At 36.2% G+C, this 23,783-nt stretch overlaps 1 long non-coding RNA gene across 1 annotated transcript in view; it reads left to right on the forward strand.

Annotated features, from left to right (window-relative positions):
* Positions 1-5,108: 5,108 nt before the first annotated feature.
* LOC123334992 overlaps positions 5,109-23,783 on the forward strand; it is a 61,928-nt gene continuing 43,253 nt past the window's right edge. The window contains exon 1 of the long non-coding RNA XR_006553184.2: positions 5,109-6,039. This is a non-coding gene — a long non-coding RNA (uncharacterized LOC123334992). The remainder of the gene's footprint in view (positions 6,040-23,783) is intronic.

Here is a 23,783-nt window from a genome sequence, read left to right on the forward strand (position 1 = left end):
TGAGACATACAGGAAGAGAATTAAAGAAACAAGAGATAAATCAGAAGAAGCTGCCCCTAGAGTAATGGAATAACAAAAATAAACAAATAGGACCTAATTAAACTTGAAAGCTTTTGCAGAGCAAAAGGAAACCATAAATAAAACAAAAAGACAAACTACACAATGGGAAAAAATATTTGCAAATGATGCAACCAACAGGAGATTAGTTTCTAAAATATTCAAACAGCGCATACAGCTGAATACCAAACACAAACAACCTAATCAAAAAATGGGCAGCAGATCTAAATAGAAATTTCTCCATAGAAGACATACAGATGGCCAACAGATATATGAAAAAGTGCTCAGCATCACTAATTATTAGAGAAATGCAAATCAAAACTTCAATGAGGTATCACCTCACTCCTGTCAGAATGGCCATCGCCAAAAAATCTACAAACAATAAATGCTGGAGAGGGTAGGGGGGAAAAGAAACATCCTACACCATAGGTGGGAATGTACATTGGTATAGCCATGATGAACAATATGGAGGTACCTTGAAAAACTAAAAATAGAGCTACCATGTGATCCTGCAGTGCCACTCCTGGGCATATATCTGGAGAAAACTGTAATTTGTAAAGATACATGCACTCCAGTGTTCATTGCAGCATTATTTACAATAGCCAAGACATGGAAGCAGCCTGTGTCCATTGACAGGTGAATGAATAAAGATGTGGTACAGTGGAATGTTGTTCAGCCATAAAAAAGAATGAAATAATGCTATGCAGCAACATGGGTGGATGTAGAGATTATCATTATAACTGAAGGAAGCCAACCAAAGACAAATATACAAATATCATATGATATTACTTATTTGTGGAATCTAAAAAAATGATACAAATGAACTAATTTATAAAAGAGAAGCCCATAAACAGAAAATAAGCATACGGTTATCAAAGAGGAAGAGGGAAAAGATAAATTAGGAGTTTGGGGTTAACATATATACAGTACTATATATTAAATAGATAACCAACAAGAACCTACTAATGTATAGCACAGAGAACTATGCTCAATATTTTGTAATAACCTATAAAGGAAAAAATCTGAAGAAGATTAAATACATTTCATATATATATGAAACTAGATCACTGTGATATACAGTTGAAACTAACATGACATTGCAAATCAATTATACTTCAATATAAGAAAAAGAACAAGGCACCCCTTTCAGTGCAGATGGCTTTCTGGCCTATACAAAGATAATTAGGGGCAAAAAAATCTTTGAGTCCATTTGTTATTATTACAATCTTGTAAAGAAATTGACTCTCAGTCTCTCATTTCCAGTCCTAATTTAGATTTGGGAAAGGACTCTGACTGGGCCATGTAATAATATCAAAGATTCATCCTTGGTCTAATCAACTATGATTAACGAGATTTCTGCACTTTGCCGTGTCCCCAAAACACACAGCTTAGGGCATGTATACTCTAATTACAAGTGTAGAATTGGACACGCAAACAACAGTGGCAGAAGATGTGCAAACTGGAACTAAGGTAGAAGTTTTTGATAGTTATTTTGACTGAACATGGAAGCATATCGGATGTGTGGTATAAAAAGGGAGGAGGGAGAAAAAGAGAATTTAAATTAGTACCACTGGTGGACATGTATCCCTGAATGCTGTGTAAAGATAGACAAGTTAATAGGTTACTTAAAATTTTCTTTTTTGGTTGTAGAATTATTTTGTCTGAGACTGGGTTATGTCATGGCTTTGTCATACTGTATAAATATATAACTTGGGGAGTTGTGGGAAAAAATCAATAAAATAATACAAAGATTTTGTTTATCTTTAAAATATATTGTTCTAGATTATTTTATAAAATATATAGTATTCCACCCCAATAAGTTACATATCTGTTACAGTAGAATTGATTTTTTAAAATGTGTTTTAGAGACTTTTCATTACTTTTAAAAACTGGTCTAATGCTGATATATAATAAAAAAAATATATGTACTATGATGCAGAAGTCCCTTTTCTGGGAATCTGTCCTATAAAAGCAATGGTACAATAACAGCAGAAAAATGTTTATTTCACTATTTTTTCTGAAACAAAAGCCTACAAATAATGTGGTAATGTAATGTCCAGTAAAACTGAATGGCTGAATAAATTATGCTGTCATATAAAATGACTATTATATAAAAATTAAAAAGATTATGACATGTTTATATATATTAATTTGGAAATGTGTGCATATCATATGCTTAACTGAAAAAGGCAGTGCATTGAGTTCTAAGAATAGCATGCTGCTGCTGCTGCTGCTAAGTCGCTTCAGTCGTGTCCGACTCTGTGCGACCTCAGAGACGACAGCCCGCCAGGCTCCTCTGTCCATGGGATTTTCCAGGCAAGAGTACTGGAGTGGGGTGCCATTACCTTCTCTGAAGAATAGTATATTATGTCTTAAAACTGTATCTACATAAATATATATTAGCTATATATATATAAATGAAAATAGGGGAAAATAAATGCAAAGTTTAAATAGTTATTATTTCTAGAAATTAAATGTGAAGTGAGGAAAAAGGACAGAGGGGAAATCTTGCACTTTACTCATATGCTGCTTTATTATATTTATTTATTTATTTGTGACTGTGTTGGATCTTAGTTGCAGTACATGGGATCTCTTGTTGTAATGCTTGGGCTTCTCTCTAATTGCAGGGCACAGGCTCCAGAGCACGTGGACCCTGTAGCTGCGGCACGTGAGCCTGGTTTCCCCCACCTCCCAGGCATGTGGGATCTTAGTTCCCTGACCAGGGATCAAAACTATGTCCACTGCACTGGAAGATGGATTCTTAACCACTGGACCATCAGGGAAGTCCCTACTCATGCATTATTTTAAGGTGATAGAATCAAGAATAACTTCCCCCCAGGGTTTTTTAAGTAAGGAGATATATAGGACACATTAATGAAAGGTCTCAAAGAGATACACACCAAATAATAGTGATTGCGCCTGGGAGTGGAGGTGGGGAATTGGAGTACAGGATTTTCAACAGAATATTATATACCTGTTTTGTTTAATTTTTTCAACAAATAAAAACCACATTTTACTTAATACAAAACAAAAATATTATTTCCTAGATCAGCTCTGCTTTTATTTTTAAAACCACTGGATGAACTCATTAGGACCAGGATTACTCTTTATGTCTCCAGCAAACCAGCCTTCTTTATCCAGAAGAGATTGAATATGGATACATGCTATCCTCCTTCATAGGCATGAAAACAAATTCAGATTTCACAGTGAACCAAAACAAACAGGAAGCCTCCAAACCACATAATCATTCATTCAGGTACTTATTCATTTAACTAACTTCAAAATAACCAAATAGGACTACATCAAGCTAAAAAGCTTTTGTACAATGAAAGAAACTATCAACAAAGGAGAAAAGGCAGTCTGTTGAATGCTAGATAGTATTTGCAAATGATATATCTGATAAAGGGTTAGCATCCAAATATATAAAGAATTCATACAACCTGACTAAAACATGGACAAGAGGACATTTTTCCAAGGAAAACACACAGATGGCCAACAGACACATTATAACATGTTCAACATCACTAATCAGAGAAATGCGAATCAAAATAATGAGATATCACCTCCCATGTGTCAGAATAACCATCATCAAAAGACAATAAATGCTGGTGACCTCATAGAGCAAACATTAATTTCGTGTACTGTTAGTGGGATTGTAAATTGGTGCAGTCACTAAGAAAAATAGTATCAAGGTTCCTCAAAAAACTAAAAATAGAAGTGCCATGTGATCCATCAGTTTCACTTCTGGGTATTTAACTGAAGAAAACAAAAGTACTAATTCAAAAATATATACACATGCCTATGTTCATCTCAGGGTTATTTATGACAGCCAAGATATGGAAGCAACCTAAGTAGCCATCAATAGATGAATGGATAAAGAAGTGGCATATGTATACAATGGAATACTTCTCAACCATTAAAAAGAAAATGGAAGTCTAGCCATTTGCAACATGGATGGATTTAGAAGGTGTTATACTTACTGCAATGTCAGAAACAGACAAATGGTATATGATTTCACTGAGACGTGAAATCTAAAACAAACAAAAAAATGAACAAAACAAAACAGACTCATAGATTAGGGTTAGCGAACAAATGGGTGGTAGTTGCAGAGGGGGAGGTTGGTGAAATAGATGAAGAAGAGGTACAAGCTTCCAGTTATAAAATAAATAAGCCATGGGGATGTAACATATAGCATAAAATATGGTCAAAAATATTGTAATAACTTTGTATGGAGACAGATGGTTACTAGACTTACTGTGATCACTTTATAATGTATGCAAATGTGAAATCACTATGTAGTACATCTGAAACTAACATGAAGGAAGTCTTCCATTTCATAGCTTTTAATACTGTCTATATGCTGAAATATCAACAAGCTCAGATATGCACATGATACCACTCTAATGGCAGAAAGTAAAGAGGAACTAAAGAACTTATTGATGAGGGTGAAAGAGAATGAAAAAGCTACTTTGAAACTCAGCATTAAACTAAGATCATTGCATCTGGTCCCATCACTTCATAGCAAATAAAAGGGCGGAAAGGGGAAGCAGTGAAAGATACTCTTTTCCTGGGCTCCAGAATCACTGCAGATGGTGACTGCAGCCATGAAATTAAAAGACACTTGCTCCGTGGAAGGAAAGCCTTGACAAACCTAGACAGCATATTTAAAAGTAGAGACATCACTTTGCCAACAAAGGTCTGTAGAGTGAAAGCTATGGTTTTTCGAGTAGTCATGTACAGATGTGAGAGTTGGACCATAAAGAAGGCTGAGCGCCCAAGAATTGATGCTTTTGAATTGTGATGCTGGAAAAGACTCTTGAGAGTTCCTTGGACACTAAGGAGATCAAACCAGCCAATTCTAAAGGAAATCAACCCTGAATATTCATTGGAAGCAATGATGCTGAAGCTGAAGCTCCAGTAATTGGCCACCAGATATAGAGACAACTCATTGGAAAAGACCCTGATGCTGGGAAAGATTGAAGGCAAAAGAAGGGGGTGGCAGAGGATGAGATGGTTTAATAGCATCATGGACTCAATGGACATGAATTTGTGCAAACTCCAGGAGATATTGGAGGTCAGAGGAGCCTGGTATGCTACAGTCCATGGGGGCTGCAAGGAGTCGGACACTACTTACCAACTGAACAATATGCTAAAATTTCCAAACTTTTGTTTCTTCAGCCCCCAAACCTTCTCTGCACTTCAGATCTATGTATATAACTACTTATGTGACATCCTCATCTGGATGTTTAATAGCAATGCAAAACTGAGCTTCTAATCTTCACCATCCTTCCTTTACCAACTGTTCCTGAGTTCCTGACACCAAAAAAACACAAAAACAACTCTGCTCCAACCACATCCTTTCCCTGTTTAGGCCTACAAATTGAATGACCCCACCCCCAACGGTGGTGTTAGATTGGAGAGGACGCCTGGACCCAGTAGCCTAGACATCACAGAGGCTGAATTCTGACTTGTCAGGTGTGGAATCTGATATTAATTGCTGAGGAGACCAATAGCCTTTTTGTGGCAACATAATTTAATCAAGCCACATCTTCCCTGGAGTTGTATTTATGTGTTGGGATAAACTATGCCATAATAATACTTCAAAATTCCCTCTGCTTTAGGGTGAAGCTGCCCTGCAAAGGGCCTTTGCTCAAAACACACCTGGTTAGTTTCAGCCTCCTCCTCGACTTTGTTTTCACCACTCTTTTATTGGTTTCATCTGGGAGCATTTTATTAGATCACTAGCACATGACTCCTTGGGTTAGGATTCACTTCCAGAGAATCTAGCCTGTGATGCTACTTTATTTGCATGGACAAACCGTTGCACTTCCATGGGCTGGGTTGCCTCATAGGATCCCCACTGCCTTCGGTGGCATTAAGCTTCAACAGAAGCAGAACAAGATTCCTGGCTGAGTGTCTGGAATTACCTCTACTGAATGCTACAATTCATTTTCATTTGGAGATGCAAATATTCCTGTGAAGGTATTCTTGTGCCTTGACATATTCTATCTAAATCCAGTAGTACTGACTTAAAGGAAACTTTATTTTCAAAGGTCACATTAATTTCTCCTGATGTGTTAGGTACAAAATGTCTGAGAAATTCATAGATGGGGCCTTTACTCTTATGCAACCAACTTAAAACAAAAATTTTAATTTTTAAATGTAGTTAGTTAAAAAACGTACAAGGCTGTCTACTGTGACTTTGAAACTGTTGCTCTCTACCAGCAATCAAATATAGGTATCAATAATTTATCTTCTAAAAATAAGTGATGGTATTGAATAATTGCTCTGTTTTAAAAAAAAATTTTTTTTTAATTGAAGGATAATTGCGTTACAGAATTTTGTTGTTTTCTCTCAAACATCAACATGAATCACCCATAGGTGTACTAAGGCTGTTTTAAGTCACCACATGTCACTCTAAGTTGTACTTCTTAAAAGAACATTCAGATTTCATTCTAATTCAAACTTCAGTTTAAAAAAAAGCATAATTGGGAATTGAACTGAACTATCTTTGGATTCACTTTCTCAGCTAAGCTGATTTTTTTTCATGTTTTAATTGCTCCCTAATTTCTCTATTATTGCTGCATGTCCTAAAATAAATTTTCCATCTGCTCTTTCCATGTTTGATTGTCATGTTGGTTCTCTTTGAAACTGCTAAACAAGCAGCTTTTCTAATCGCAATTTGTGGCTGTGGTGCTCTTCAGGGCTTGCTCTGCATATAGAAAATGCACTTGCTGCTAAAAAATACAGAATAGATTGAATATAACTTGATAATCCCATTTGTGGATATAGATTGTATTCTGTAGCAGTTTTATTCCCATATTTAGTAAATTCTGGTAAACAATTACTGGGAAAAAAAATGATTTAAAGAAAATACCAAACATCTGTTCTTGTTTTCTCCAGATATTTCTCCAACTTTTACTAGGCTCTTAAGTTCTTAGATCAATTTTAAAAGGAATAGTGTATGTTGGCTTATTTTAAAAAAATATAATGAGATATTCTATAATTAAGACACTTTTCTTAAAATAAGGAAAGATAAAGAAATATGTTGCTATGTGAATGTGTTTTATATGTCTGAATAACAAACTTACATTAAAGTGATCAGAATAACATTGAGTTATTTCAGAGACTACTATACAAGATTAAAGGATAGTTAAGTATGAATTTCTTTCCTAACATTATATTGAAAAATACAAATATAATAAAGGAACACACATTCTTCAATTGATAGAATTGAATTACAATTCTACAATTAATAGAAAAATTAATTGTACAATTAATAGAAAAATCCAATAGCTTGATTCTGTGACTTAAGGCCACCCATGGTCAATTGATTAAGCTAATATTTTCATCATTCAGAAATTTATTACAAATATAAAACTGACTCTGCTTTTAGGGCAGTGAAGTAGTAAATTTGGGGAAAGTGATTTGACCACATACTGTGTAAGTCTTAACATCAGTAACTTTTACTGTAGTAAGTCCACTACAAGTAGGTTACAAGTAAGAAAATAAGCAGACTTATACAATGACACATGTTGAGAATGGATACGTATATGTATAGCTGAGTCCATTGGCTGTACACCTGAAACTATCACAATTAGCTATACTCCAGTACTCTTGCCTGGAAAATCCCATGGATGGAGGAGCTTGGTAGGCTGCAGTCCATGGGGCCGCTAAGAGTCGGACACGACTGAGCGACTGAGCGACTGCACTTTCACTTTTCACTTTCATGCATTGGAGAAGGAAATGGCAACCCACTCCAGTGTTCTTACCTGGAGGATCCCAGGGACCGGGGAGCCTAGTGGGCTGCGGTCTATGGGGTCACACAGAGTCGGACACGACTGAGGTGACTTAGCAGCAGCAATACAAAATAAAAAGTTCAAAAATAAGACATATATTCAATGGTATTCATTTCAGTGGTTATTTGTGATGGCACAGTGTAAATATTTTGTCTACCCAACAAAAAAGGAATGCTTTAATAAATTAGAGTATGTCCATTTACGGACAATAATTTAGCAATTAAAATTCATTTTAGGGGAACATTTGATCTCTTATAAATGCTCACAAAATATAAAATGAAGTTATAAAATAACATTCATGTGATTATAATTTATTATATAAATACAGAAAATTGTGGCAGCATTGTACAGAAATGTTAACTGATTTTCTCTGTGTTATGAAGTTATTGATGATTTTTATTTTCTCTTTTACATGTATATATATATTTTTCAAATTTCCACAAGAGTAATACTATATTTTAGCTAGAGGAAAACTATGAAAATTATACTTTAAGCTTTTTATATTGTAATGCTAAATCACTACTTTATACACATATCAAAGAGATAATTGAGGACTAGCTTAATTAATCTTTAGGACTGGTGAGGAAAGAAAATGTGAGCATGTGACTTTAAGTTGAGATGAAATATACTTGAAGGAAGTCAGGAGTTCTTAGTATTTCATTTTTTTTTAGAGTAGTTTTCAGTATGAAGAGACTGAGAAATGGTTACCTTTTCACCTCTAGTTTTAAACAGAAATGCATGTGTGCAACCTGAATCTATGGGTTGATATTTCTGTACTCTGGGCCTGTCAATCCCTCACCTTCCAGAACACTACACCAATAAAGTGAATTATTTTCAAGAATAACGAAACAGAGAAAATGTGATCCATAATTGACTTCTTTGTTCTGCCAATTGACTAAGTGACACTTAGTCATCTCTAAGTGCCTGGAGAAAATAAAAGGTATTTCTTTTGTGAACCTGATGAACAATTAGGCAATTGTAAGGCATTGAATGACAAAGTGGAGAATGCAGCGTAATATTGTTTTATGCCTCTTTCCTCCCTTTCTCTTTTTATTTTTGGAGAAAAAAAAGGCTCGAGGCAGATATTTTACTCTCCCTCCTACTCTCTAGCTTTTAAAATAATGATGAACATTTGTTGTGGCTAACATAGAGGGATACAAGCCATGGTTCAAATAGAGAAGTTGTTTTCTAAGTTAACCAGCACACTGCTTAGGAAAAAAAAAAAGAAATGCTTCCAGGCTTTTAAACTTTGTTCAAAGTTCAGAAGGTCTGATAAGTACTTCCAAATTTCATTCCCTGAAACAACTGCAAGTTTTTTGTGTTGGGGGTTATAGTACACTGCTGTTTGCAGTATTCATTATCTTTCAAACTCTGCTCAGATGGTTATAGGGCATCCTTTCTAAAACTACAAAGGCTTTGAAAGTTGTCAGTTGTAAAGGATTGTCTTTGGTTCATAGAAAATAGCATGGCTCTCTTTATCAAGTTTATGCTAACAAAAGCTGTATTATGTGGAATCATAGAAAATCATGTACTGGTTTTACTTCATCACTCAATTGATACATTCACATATGCAGGTATACACATATACATATTTATATTTGACATTTATTAAGGGTAGACTTCTCAGTAAAGCAACATGATAGACTGAACACTGCAATGTAACTCTTCCTGTTGCAACACAGAAATGCTGATTTAATATAATAAATAGACCACTACAAATACCCTTTTGACACAAATAGACCCATCTCAGAAGCTAGCAGCAAGTGTTAGGCAGCCCACAAAGTGCTGGATATGAAATGTCGGGCAAAGGTAATAACGCTGGGATTCTAACAACCACAGGGACATAGGAGATAGGGCCTTAAGGCTAAATAACCATGCAGGGTAAAAAATATGTACAAATTTCAAATCAACAGAAAAAATAAAATTCCAACAATCCAATAGTAATCTAAAAGGAGCAGAGGCAAAAGAAGCAAATGCAGTAATAAAAACATAATAGATGAAAAGCTGTAATACAGAAACAAGTTCACATTGCAGTCATAATAAATGTAACTCATAGAAGACACTCAAAAATAAACTCAGGTGTTAGAATAAAAGAAAATATAGATACCAAAAATGAAAAGAAATCACCATAGAACCAAGTAAAGTATAATTTCCCATAACTGAAGGAAGAGAGTTTCAGAATGAAAAAGACCCCTAAAAACAGAGCAAAATACACCAATGCCAAACTAGATTGTCATGAAATTTGGGACCACTAGGGGAAGAGAGATGATAAAAGTTTCCCCCAGACCAGGTCAGGGAAGATGTCATACAAAGGATCAGAAAGGCAGATCTCAATAGTAACACTGGAAGCTAAAAGAAAATGGAGGCTCTGTCCACAGAAGGAAAAAATATATATAAATCATATATCTGATGAGTAAATATCCAGAATATATAAAGAACTCCTACAACTCAACAAGAATCAGTTCAGTTCAGTCGCTCAGTTGTGTCTGACTCTGCGACCCCATGGACTGCAGCACACCAGGCTTCCCTGTCCATCACCAACTCCCGGAGCTTACTCAAACAAAAAATAAAGGACTTGAATAAAGGACATTTCTCCAAAGACGATAAACAAATGGCTAATAAGCATGTAAAAAGATGCTCAGTTATCACAAACTGTTAGAGAATAGCAAATCAAAACCACAATGACATACTGCTATACACCCATTAGGATGGTCACTATAGAAAAAAACAACAGAAATAAACTAGTGATGATGTAGAGAAATTGGAACCCTGGTGCACTGTTACTGGAAATGAAAAATGGTGAAACTGCTATGGGTAACAGTATTGAGGCTCTTCAAAAAATTAAAAATAGGGTTACCATATGATCCAGTAATCCCACCTGTGGGTATATCTATCCAAAACAACTGAAAGCAAAGTCTTAAAGTTATTTGTACACCATATCTATAATAGCATTATTCACAGAAGCCAAGAGGTGAAAACAATACAATTTCTATCAGTGGATGAATATATAAAGAAAATACGTGTTCAGTCACTAAATTGTGTCTGACCTTTTGCAACCCCATGGACTGCAGTATTCCAGGTTCCTCTGTCCTACACTATCTCCCTGCTGCTGCTGCTAAATTGCATTAGTTGTGTCCGACTCTGTGTGACCCCATAGATGGCAGCCCAGCAGGCTCCTCTGTTCCTGGGATTCTCCAGGCAGCAATACTGGAGTGGGTTGCCATTTCCTTCTCCAATACATGAAAGTGAAAAGTGAAAGTGAAGTTGCTCAGTTGTGTCCAACTCTTAGCGACCCCATGGACTGTAGCCCAACAGGCTCCTCCGTCCATGGGATTCTCCAGGCAAGAGTACTGGAGTGGGTTATCTCCCTACACTAGCTCAAATTCATGTCCATTGAGTTGGTGCTGCTATCTAACCATCTCATCCTCCGTGCCCCTTTCTCTAACAGAATATTATTCAGCCAAAAAAGACATCACAAGAAAAACTTTCTGAACTATCAAAGTAATAGATTTTTCCCCAGAGAATGTTAGTCATCCTTGGAACCAAAAATTGGGGTAGGTTTTTATGAGAAGGAAAGCAAAAGGGAGTGGTAGTACTGCAAAGGAAAAAGGTGTAGAGGGTGTAGAGGAACAGGTTTCAGAATGCCAGAAATGAAAACCACCTTAGGCTTAGTTGCTAAGTAAATGCCAATTGACCTGGGACTTTTTAAACTTTAAATGTATTTAGTTTCAATTGGAGGATAATCGCTTTACAATATTGTGTCGGTTTCTGCCATGTATCAACATGAATCAGCCATAGGTATAGTATGTCCCCTCCCTCTTGAATCTCCCTCCCATCTTCCTCCCCACCCAACGCCTCTAGGTTGTCACAGGGCACCAACTTTTTAATGAAAGTCAAAGAGGATGGCTCTGGAGGAATGGCTCTCCCCCTGCCCCTGCCTTCCTCACTCATTAGTCACACACTGGGCAAGAATTGGCAGATTCACATTGTTGGGGGTGTTTTTGGAGTATAGTTGATTTATGATGTTCTGGTGTTGTGTTAGTTTTTTGTGAACAGTAAAGAAAATAACAGTATTTTAACACTGACTCTTTCTGGGAAAAGTCAAAAGTTGCCAGTGAAGAAGTCCAAGCTCTCAGCTCATTGTAACAGGAATGAAGCTGGGGATTATATTAATCTTGAGTTTTTGGAATTACCAAAAAGGAAGTAGAGCAAGGGAAACATGAAAGGAAAGATATGCTTAGAAATACTTGTAATATTTGATTTGACTAATCCACAGATATGAGTTTATTTTCTACCCCTGAAACTGGTAAAGTGGAGGTCTTGTTTATATATAGCACAAGTATATTCAAGTCACAGTATAAATGTTTCTTCTTCAGTTCAGTTGCTCAGTTGTGTCCGACTCTTTTCAACCCCATGGACTGCAGCACGCCAGGCCTCCCTGTCCATCACCAACTCCCGAGTTTACTCAAACTCACGTCCATCGAGTCGGTGATGCCATCCAACCGTCTCTTCCTCTGTCGTCCCCTTCTCCTCCTGCCTTCAATCTTTCCCAGCATCAGGGTCTTTTCCAGTGAGTCATTTCTTCACATCAGGTGGCCAAAGTATTGTAGTTTCAGCTTCAGCATCAAATCTCCTTAGTAACATCAAATATAAGGTAAGCTAGAAGCTTATCTATAGACAGACTATGAAGCTTTTGTCTGGCTACCTCTCCTACTACCTAAACAGTCACGCAGTACTTTAATGGCAGGTTTGGTAAGGCAGGACCAATTCCAATGTTTAAAAATGCTTGACGAAGGCCTGTCTACTTAATAATTCCTTCTGTGAAACTGCTTACTTATAGAGATAGGTCTGGATTCACAGTTGAGAGGATTGCATAGTTGATAAAAGGAGGAAGGATATTTACTTTGCCACTTAAATTAGCATTTTAGACCTATATGGAGCCCTTATTTTTTCTCATTTGTAATTAGTAGAGTTTTTTTTTTTTAAGATCAGGAATTTTCCATTAAATTTTGGATCCAAATGTCAAGTTTGAAATCAGACCCCAAATAGATAACAGACATATTATTAGCTTTTTCCATGACCAAGTTTACTAAATATTGTTTACAATAATCTCAGATAATCTTTCTAGCTCAAAATAGAGTATTGAAAATAAAAAAAACTCATCTCTGCTTATTTTGATTTTGGTTCCATGTGAAAGGAAAAAAAAATGCCTACTTTTAAATTTAAAAAGGAACTTTGTTTTCTGTTACTCAGCCTTAAAATAAAATCTTAAAAAATGTGTGGTTCATCTGCCTGAGCAGTGTACACAAGACCAATTTACAGTAGGGCCATGGAGTGCTGATGAAAATCATACTTGCTCTTTCCACTGGGCATCACATTGCATCTGTTCTTGTGATAGCATTGGATTCAGAAATTAAGCACAGCAGGAAGGAAGATCTTGCATAGCTTCAAAATATATTGCATGTCTTGACATTATAGTCTGCTTTTAGAGGGGAAGGTGGGAGGCTGAAAAATCTCTCTACTGTACTCAGGGAAAGTTAAACAAGGGGAAAATAATATGTTCCTCCTTCTAAAGAACATTCATTCCCAGAGCTTACCAGCAGCTAGGCCTGGTATGTCATTCTGATTGGAACACGTATCACAAGATTATTTCCAGTGTCACAAACAGCCGAACTTCCCTGATTCTAGAAAACGTAACCTCTACTTTGAAAAATGTATGCTGTAGGAATATATAACACGTATACAACTCATAAAAAACAAAACGTACATCTCTGAAGTAACACAGAATAAGCACTCATGTCACTGTCAGGCAGATCAAAAATTAGAATATTGCCAGCAACTCAGAAACATCCTCATGCCTCTTCTAACTTAAATGTGTCCCTAAACACTGTAGGTTAGTATTGCATATTTATTGAATTCTTTACAGATAACTCTTAGGGTATCTATTATTTCATTTTTGATTTCCTTTGCCCCACATTATGTTTGTGAGATTTTTTCACATGTGAGTGTAGGTATAAATTCCTTCATTTTTGTTGCTTTATATTGGTCCATTGAACAAATGCACACTATTTATCCTGTCTTCTGCTGATGGGCATTTGGGTTGTTTCTCACTCTTGGATATTATGAATAATGTTGCTATGAATATTGATATATACTTTTTTTGATGCATATGCACATATACTTTTTTTTAAACATATCTTAAATCTGAGTTTTATTTTTTCACTTTGTTTTTATTATTTTGTTTTATTGTTATAGAGATTGAAAAATTAAGATTTGGGGGAATATGAATACATAAAAGTCTTTGATGCAATGTACACATTTAATGTTATATTTTTTCTACCAAAATCTAAATTTATGTAATATTTATATCTTCCTCCAAAATAAAACCAGGAACTCTGTCCCTTGATCTAGCCCTAAAGACTTTCCTACTATTTTTCTAATGTCTGAGATTTTATTCCCACTTATTTTTTTAATAGTCCTTTTATTTATTTGACTGTGCTGGGTCTTCATTGCTGTGTGGGATTCTCTCGTTGCTGAGTGCAGGCTCTAGAGTGTCTGGGCTTCAGTCGCAGAAGCATGCGGGCCCAGTGGTCGTGGTGCACAGGCTTAGTTGTCCCGTGGCACGTGGAGTCTGCCAGGACCGGAGATAGAACCTATGTCTCCTGCATTGGCAGGCACATTCTTTACCACAGAGCCACCAGGGAAGCTTCCCACATATTTCTAACCTAGTACAAATGAACTGTTTACACACTGTTTAACTAGAATTTCCAACATATCTTATAATTACTTTCAGCACTTCAAAAATACATTCCATTCCTTTCTATGCCTTTCTTCTCCCTGAAGTATATGCGTTACTAATTCTTACAGGGAGTACCTCTTGGTGGAAAACTCTTGTAAATATACTTTGATATATCTAGGAATGAAATTGCTAGTTCACATAGAAGGTTCAGCTTCAAAAGATAATTTTATAAGATTGTCCATTGTGTTCAAAGACATTTGTACACCAGCAGGGTGTGAGAATTCCTATTGCTTAATTTACTTAGTAACTCACCAGTACTCAATGACCTCAGTCTTTTTCGGTTTACTTGCGTTTCTCTGATCATTGATGATGTTGAGCATTTTTTTCATGTTTATCTGTTAGGTAGATATCATTTATTGCTCTATTTTTGTCTTGAACTATTTATCTTTCTGGAAAACTTTTTACATCTTCAAGACACAAGCCCTTTGACTGTGATGTGTGCAGTCAAATGTTCTACCTCTGCTTTGACTATTATAATGTGGTGAATGTATACTCCCACTCCAGGGATTGCACTTTCACCCTCTTAAAAATGTCTTTTGATTAATACATATTCTTAATTTTAATACAATACAGACTCCCAAGCATTTTACTTTGTGGTCGGCACTTTTCATGTTTCATTTAAGAAATCCTTCACTACCTCAGTGTCATGATGACACTCCTCTATGTTTTTGTCTGTAATCTTTATGATGTTGTCTTTCACATTTGGATGTGACCTGGAATTAAATTGTGTCTATGGAATCAAGTGAGGTCAAGCTTCATTTTTCTCCACATGGATTTCCAATTACTCATACCATTGGTAGTCAAAAAGACCACCCTATACCTACTGCTCTGGAGAATCACCTTCTCAAAAAATAAATTGTCATATCATGAATCTGTTTAACTCTTGATTATTTTCATGAATTATTGTCTATCTTTTTGTCAATAACACACTGTATTAATTACTGCAACTTTTTGGTAAGTTTTTATATTTGCAGAGTAAATCATCAATCTTTTCTTCAGATTGTCTAGGTTATTACTGGCCTTTATAATTACCATATGTATTTTATTTTTTAATTGAAGTATACTTGACATATTAGTTTCAGGTGTACAATATAGTTATTTGACATTTATATACATTGCAAGTTGATCACCATGAAAAGTCTGGTAACTATCTGTAACCATATAAAGTTATTGCAATACTCTTGACTATATTCCCTATACTATACATTACATCCCTGTGACTTATTTATTTTATAATTGGAAACTTGTACCTCTTAATCCTCTTTGTCTATTTTGCCTAACGCCCAGTCTCTTCCCTCTGGTGACCACCAGTTTGTCTTCTGTATCCGAGTCTATTTCTGTTTTGTTTGTTCAATTGTTTTGTATTTTAGATTCTACATATAAGTGAAATCACTTCTATGTCTTTCTCTGTCTGACTTATTTTGCTTAACATAATACCCTTTCTGAGTCTATCCATGTTGTCCTAAATAGCAGGATTTCATTTTTATGGCTGAGTCTTCTTTATTCTCCATTACTCACTTCTTCTTCATCTGTTCATCTATTAAAGGACACTTAGGTTGCTTTCATATCTTGACTATTGTAAATAATTCTGCAGTGAACATAGGAGTGCATACATCTTTTCAAATTAGTGTTTTCATTTTCTTCAGAGAAATACCCAAAAGAAGAACTGCTAGATCATATTGTAGTTCCATTTCTTATTTTTTGAGAAATTTCCATACTGTTTTCTATAGTGACTTTACCAAGTTATGTTCCTATCAGCAGGGTATGAGGGTTCTCTTCTCTCCACATCTTCACCAATACTTGTTATTTGATGTCTGGTAATAACCATTGTGACAGGTATGAGAGGATATCTTACTATGGTTTTGAGTTGCATTTCCCTGATGATTAATGATGATGAGCTTCTTTTCATGGATCTGTTGGATATTGCATATTTTCCTGGGGAAAATAAATACTCAGTTCTGCCCATCTTAAATTGGATTCTTGTGGTTTTTTAATATTGAGTTGTATGGGTTTCTTACATATCTTGGATAGTAACACCGTATTGGATAAACCATTTGCAAATATCTTTTCCTATTCAGTATTTTGCCTTTTCACTTTTTATGGTTTCCTTTGCTGTGCAAAATCTTTTTAGTTTGATGCAGTCTAATGTGGTTTTTTAGCTTTTGTTGTCCTTGCTTGAGGAGACAGATGCAGAGAAACCAATATTGCCAAGACCAGTGTCAAAGAGCTATTCCCTGTGTTTTCTTCCAGGAGTGTTATGGTTTGGGGTCTTACATTTAAGTCTTTGATCCATTTTGAGGTTTTTTTTTTTGGTATGGTATTAAAAATGCTCTAGTTTGATTTTCTGCATTTAGTTGTCCAGTTTTCCAAACTCTTTATTGAAGAGACTGTCTTCTCCGCACGTACAGTCTTGACTCTTGTGTCATCAATTAATTTGGGCTTCCCAGGTGGTGCTAGTGATAAAGAACCCACCTGTCAACATGGGAGATGTGAGACGCTGGTTTGATCCCTGGGTCAGGAAGATGGGAGAAGGCATGGCAACCCACTTCAATATTCTTGCCTGGAGAATCCCATGGACCGAAGAGCCTGGAGGGCTATGGTCCATAGAGTTACAAAGAGTTGGACATGGTCGAAGCGACCTGTCATGCATGTGTGGGCTTACTTTTGGGCTCTATAGTATATTCTACTGATCTATATATCAGATATGTATCATGTATATATAATATGTATCTGATATATATATCATATATATGATTTATGGTTACCTTGAGGTTTATGTATAACAGCTTATTTATTATAGCTGTCTATTTTGAGTTGATGGTTGCCAAGTTTGAGCGCATTTTAAAAATACTGTATTTTTACTGCTCTACTCACCCACATTTTATTGTTTTTGACATAATTTACATCTTTTTATTTTGTGTATAACTTAACTAATTAATTAGATATGATATACTTTTTTCTTTTAACCTTGTTTAATAGGTGATTGATCTATTACTTTTACTTTATGTTTGCCTCTATTACTAAGATTTTTTTCTTTCATAATTTTCTTGCTTCTAGTTATGGGATTTTCTATTCCATTTAAAGGAGGTCCTTTAACATTTTTTGTAAGATCAGTTTAGTGGTAATTAACTCTTAGTTTTTGCTTATCTGGGAAACTATCTGCCCTTCAATTCTAAGAGACAAACTTTCTGGGTAGAGTATTCTTGGTAAGCTTTTGTTTCTTTTCAGTATTTTAAAATATCATTCCAGTCCATTTTAACCTGTAAAGTCTGCTGAAAAAGAAGCTAATAGTCTTTCTTATATGGGTTTTCCATGTGTGTAAGTGATAAAAGTGAAAGAGGAGAGTGAAAAAGCTGGCTTAAAACCCAAAAGTCAAAAAACTAAGATCATAGCATCCAGTCCCATCACTCCATGGCAAATAGATGGAGAAACAATGAGAACAGTGACAGATTTTATTTTCTTGGGCTCCAAAATCACTGCAGATGGTAACTGCAGCCATGAAATTAAAAGATGCTTGCTCCTTGGAAGAAAAGCTATGACAATCCTGAAAGTGAAAAAGTGGAAGTGAAGTCGCTCTGTCGTGTCTGACTCTTTGCAACCCCTTGGACTGTAGCCCACCAGGCTCCTCCGTCCATGGGATTTTCCAGGCAAGAATACTGGAGTGGGGTGCCATTTCCTTCTCCAGGAGATCTTCCCGACTCAGGGATTGAACTTGGGTCTCCCGCATTCTAGGCAGATGCTTGACCATCTGAACCACCAGGGAAGTAAAACCTAGACAGCATATTAAAAAGCAGAGACATTACTTTGCCAATAAAGGTCCTCTAGTCAAAGCTGTGGTTTTTCCAATAGTCATGTATGGATGTGAGTGTTGGACTATAAAGAAAGCTGAGCACCGAAGAATTGATGCTTTTGAACTGTGGTATTGGAGAAGACTCTTGAGAGTCCCTTGGACTGCAAGGAGATCAAACCAGTCCATCCTAAAGGAAATCAGTCCTGAATATTCATTGGAAGGACTGATGCTGAAGCTGAAATTCCAATACTTTGGCCAGCTGATGTAAAGAAGTGACTCATTGGAAAAGACCCTGATGCTGGAAAAGGTTGAAGGCAGGAGGATAAGGGGATGACAGAGATTGTTGGATGGCATCACTGACTCAATGGACATGAGTTTGAGCAAGCTCCAAGAGTTGGTGAAGGACAGGGAAGCCTGGCGTGCTGCAGTCCAAGAGGTTGCAAAGAGTTCGACACTACTGAGAGACTGAACTAAACTTATATGTAATTAGTTTCTTTCTCTTTCTGCTTTTTATATTCTTTCTAACTTCTGACCTTTTAATTATAATGCATCTTGGTGTGGGTCTCTTTGGGTTTATCTTGTTTGGGCTTGAATGTCTGTTTCCATCACCAGAATGGTAGGGGAGTTTTCAGCCATCAGCCATTCTTCAAACAGGTTTTCTGTCGCTTTCTTTTTCTCTTCTCCATCTGGGATGCCTATAACATGAATGTTAGTTTCCTTGATGTTTTCCCAGAGGTATCTTAAACTATATACATTTTTCTTTATTCTGTTTTCTTCTTGCTGTTTCAGTTGGGTAATTTCCACTACCCTGTCATAGAGATTACTGCTCTGTTCTGCATCCCCTCGTCTGTTGTTGAGTTCCTCTAGTGCATTTCTCTTGTCAGTAATTCTGGTCTTCAGTTTGATTGGTTCTTTTTCGTATTTGCTATCCCTTTGTTGAAGTTCTCACTCAGTTCGTCCATTCTTTTCTTGACTTTGATGAGCATATTTATGACTATTACTTTGATTTCTTTAACTGGTAAATTTCTTATCTCTGATTTTAGTTCTTTTTCTGAAGTTTTATCTTTTATTTTGAAAGTATTCCCTTTCACCTCATTTTGCCTAACCCTCTGTGTTTCTATGCCTTAAAGGTATCAGCAAAGTCTCCATATATCAAAAGAGTGATACCTTTACTATATTGAGTTTTTCAATCTACAACCCTGAACATTTCATTTACTCACATCTTCTTAGTTTCTCTCAATAATATTTTGTAGTTTTCACTAAAAGGGTTTTATATAGCTTCATTTGTATTTATTCTTAGGTATTTTTATGCTATTATAAGTGGTTCAGTTCAGTTCAGTTCAGATCAGTCGCTCAGTTGTGTCCGACTCTTTGCGACCCCATGAATCGCAGCCCGCCAGGCCTCCCTGTCCACCACCAACTCCCAGAGTTCACTCAGACTCATGGCCATCGAGTCAGTGATGCCATCCAGCCATCTCATCCTCTGTCGTCCCCTTCTCCTCCTGCCCCCAATCCCTCCCAGCATCAGAGTCTTTTCCAATGAGTCAACTCTTCGCATGAAGTGGCCAAAGTACTGGAGTTTCAGCTTTAGCATCATTGCTTCCAAAGAAATCCCAGGGCTGATCTCTTTCAGAATGGACTGGTTGGATCTCCTTGCAGTGCAAGGGACTCTCAAGAGTCTTCTCCAACACCACAGTTCAAAAGCATCAATTCTTTGGTGCTCAGCCTTCTTCACAGTCCAATTCTCACATCCATACATGACCAAAGGAAAAACCATAGCCTTGACTAGACAGACCTTTGTTGGCAAAGTTATGTCTCTGCTTTTCAATATGCTATCTGGGTTGGTCGTAACTTTCCTTCCAAGGAGTAAGAGTCTTTTAATTTCATGGCTGCAGTCACCATCTGCAGTGATTTTGGAGCCCCAAAAAATAAAGTCTGATACTGTTTCCACTGTTTCTCCATCTATTTCCCATGAAATGATGGGACCAGATGCCATGATTTTCGCTCTCTGAATGTTGAGCTTTAAGCCAACTTTTTCACTCTCCACTTTCACTTTCATCAAGAAGCTCTTTAGTTCCTCTTCACTTTCCACCATAAGGGTGATGTTATCTGCATATCTGAGGTTATTGATATTTCTCCTGGCAATCTTGATTCCAGCTTGTGTTTCTTCCAGTCCAGCGTTTCTCATGATGTACTCTGCATATAAGTTAAACAAGCAGGGTGACAATATACAGCCTTGACATACTCCTTTTCCTATTTGGAACCAGTCTGTTGTTCCATGTCCAGTTCTAACTATTGCTTCCTGACCTGCATACAGATTTCTCAAAAGGCAGGTCAGGTGGTCTGGTATTCCCATCTCTTTTAGAATTTTCCACAGTTTATTGTGATCCGCACAGTCAAAGGCTTTGGCATAGTCAATAAAGCAGAAATAGATGTTTTTCTGGAACGCTCTTACTTTAAGTGGTTATTTATTAACATTTATTCTCTATTTATTGCTAATATGGAAATATAATTATTTCTGTATATTGATCTTGCATCTAGCACCTCTAAAAATAAAATAGTTTACGCATCCTTTTGAATTTTTTACGTACTCAATCATACCAGCCTGTAAATTAAGAAGTTTTATTTTTTCCTTTACAATTGTTAAAGTTTTAATATCTTTAAAACTGCATTGGCTTGAGCCACTAACATGAGCTGAATGAATATACTGATGGGTGAATATAACTGTCTTGGTCATAATTTCAGGTATAAGGCTTTCATTATTTCTCAGGGAAGTATGATATTTGTTATACATTCTTTATAACTAAGTTTGTCTTATCATGGAAGTTCCCTGTTATACCTAGTCTATTATGAGGTTTTTTAACATGAACGGATATGACATTTTACTTTGTTGAGTACATATCTATATCTGTTAAATTATTTATTTTTGGGTTTTTTTTTTTCTATTAACTTGGTTGATTTCTGAGATAGATGATTTCTGAATGTGAAATCAACTTTACATACCAGGAACAAATAAATACACTGTGATTTATCCTACTTTTTAAAATCACTGCATTTTATTTGCTGAATTTGGTGTGTGAGGTGGGAAGGCTTTTACATTTAGATTTTTGAAATATTGACTTGTAATTGACCTGTTTCTTTCTGGAGTTGTCCTTTTCTGCTCTCATAAAATGAGTTAAGAAGTATGCCATTTTTCTCTATTTTATCCTGGTTTTTTTTTGGTGTGGTTTTTTGTTTTTGTTTTTTTACTTAAGATTGGTGTTTTACTTTTTTTGCACTTTCTTTTTTCTTAACTTATTGGTGTTATACTTTTTAAACATTTTGAAAATTCACAAATAAAGCCATCTGGGTCTAGAATTTCTATTATGAAAAGTTTGAAATTACAAATTCAGTTTCTTTAATGTGTATCTTTGTTAATGTGTATTGATCCATTCAGATTTTCTCTTTTTCAGTTTTAGTAAATTGTGTTTTTCTAGAAGCTTATTCATTTTATCTAAATTTTAAAATGCATAAGGTTAGTAAAATCTCCTCTTACTATTTTTTTAAAGAGTGTCAGATTAGTAGTAATGTCTCCTTTCCTCTTCCATTTTCCCCATGCTGCTGCTGCTGCTAAGTCGCTTCAGTTGTGTCCGACTCTGTGCGACCCCATAGACGGCAGCCCACCAGGCCCCACTGTCCCTGGGATTCTCCAGGCAAGAACACTGAAGTGGGTTGCCATTTCCTCCTCCAATATTTTCCCCATAAACCACTCCAAACAACCTTTCACTCCCACTGCTCTACCAAAGCCATCAACAACATCCTGTTGCTGAGTGTAACCAAGTCCTACCTCTGATTGTCTAAGAACATATATCGCACAGTTTTCTTCCATTGCATAGTTTCTTTATGTAGACACTATTTGTACTACTTGCCTCTATCTCAGTGACATACCTTGGTTACCCCATCCAGTGTTATGGTTTTAAATACTATATGATGATTCCTAAATAAATATCTCCATTCATAATCTCAGGTCTGTTCTCCATGCACATGACATCTAGTGACCTCATTGACATCTCTGCTTTGGATTTAAGAGTCATTTCAAACCTAGCATGTATGAAACTTAGTTCCCAATACCACCACCACCACCCCAAACCTGGTTCTCCCACTGTATTTCCTATCTCAGTAAGTGGATACTCCCGAGGCCTGCAGACGTTCCTCCCACTAATGGCCACCTGATGACTCAGCAGGCTTAACTAACCTAGCTCTACCCCCAACAATCAACCCGATTGGAGAACTATTTGTAGTAACATCAACCTTTTCATGATCCAACATCACAATTATTCTAATAGGGGCAAATATAGTAATTACTGCCTTAAACTCCATGTATACACATTGTTGCCACTTTGTTTTCCTGAAATATCTCAGACATGCTTCCATCAAAGCCTTTGCATTTACTGTTCTGTTTATTTAAAAGTTCCTTTCTTCAGTCATTTCCATGGCATACGCCTTCATTTTCTTCAGGAGTTTATTCCAGAGGAACCTTCTTAATGCAACTTTCCTTATTTCCAAATGTAATACTGAAACTTTTTTCTTACAAAAATCTTTCAACCTCATTTTCTTGGTTTTTCTGTTTATAGATCTATATCTAATATACAATAAATTTTGCTTATTTGTCTCATCTATTGTCTATCTCTCCCACTAGAATATTTGTTCCAGAAGATTGGGAATTTTTATCTGATTTGCTCATTGGTACCCAGAACAGTACCTAAAATAGAGGAGATGCTAAGAAATTGTTGAATAAGTGAATAAATGAAGCTGAATATATTGTTACACCATTTTTAGAAAAGTACAAATTGATATACAGACAAGCATAAGTATAGTATACAATATTTAATTTCATCTGTCATACATACAGTATGCACAGTCTTACTAAAGTGTAAGAGCATCCAAACTGTGCTATTATTGCAGAAATTTCATTTTCTCTGCATTGTTGAATTTTTTTGTGGGTTTTCTTCTTGGTAGCTATCAATAATAGATTTATCTCTCAAGTATAATGAAATAAGTAGAATGTGTGGGAAGTTATTGTATTATTGGTCCAACTCTTTACCTTTCTCTAATTCATACCCTCCACCATGTAATTTGTAGCTCCTTGAACTGAAGTGAATGCCATTCCATGACACTGAGTTTAGCCGTATGACCTCCTTTGGTCAATAGGATGTTAGCAGGTGTGACACAAGCAGTGGCTTATCCACCTTTGCCGTGAAGACCTTAACTGGACTGGTCAGTTGAAGAATGAGATCTGAGACGCAGAGAGGAATCATCTCAGTTGTCCCAGCTGTGGCCATCATAGGTGAGTCAAACC

This window comes from Bubalus bubalis, chromosome 9 (assembly GCF_019923935.1).
Source record: "Bubalus bubalis isolate 160015118507 breed Murrah chromosome 9, NDDB_SH_1, whole genome shotgun sequence".
NCBI lineage: Eukaryota > Metazoa > Chordata > Mammalia > Artiodactyla > Bovidae > Bubalus > Bubalus bubalis.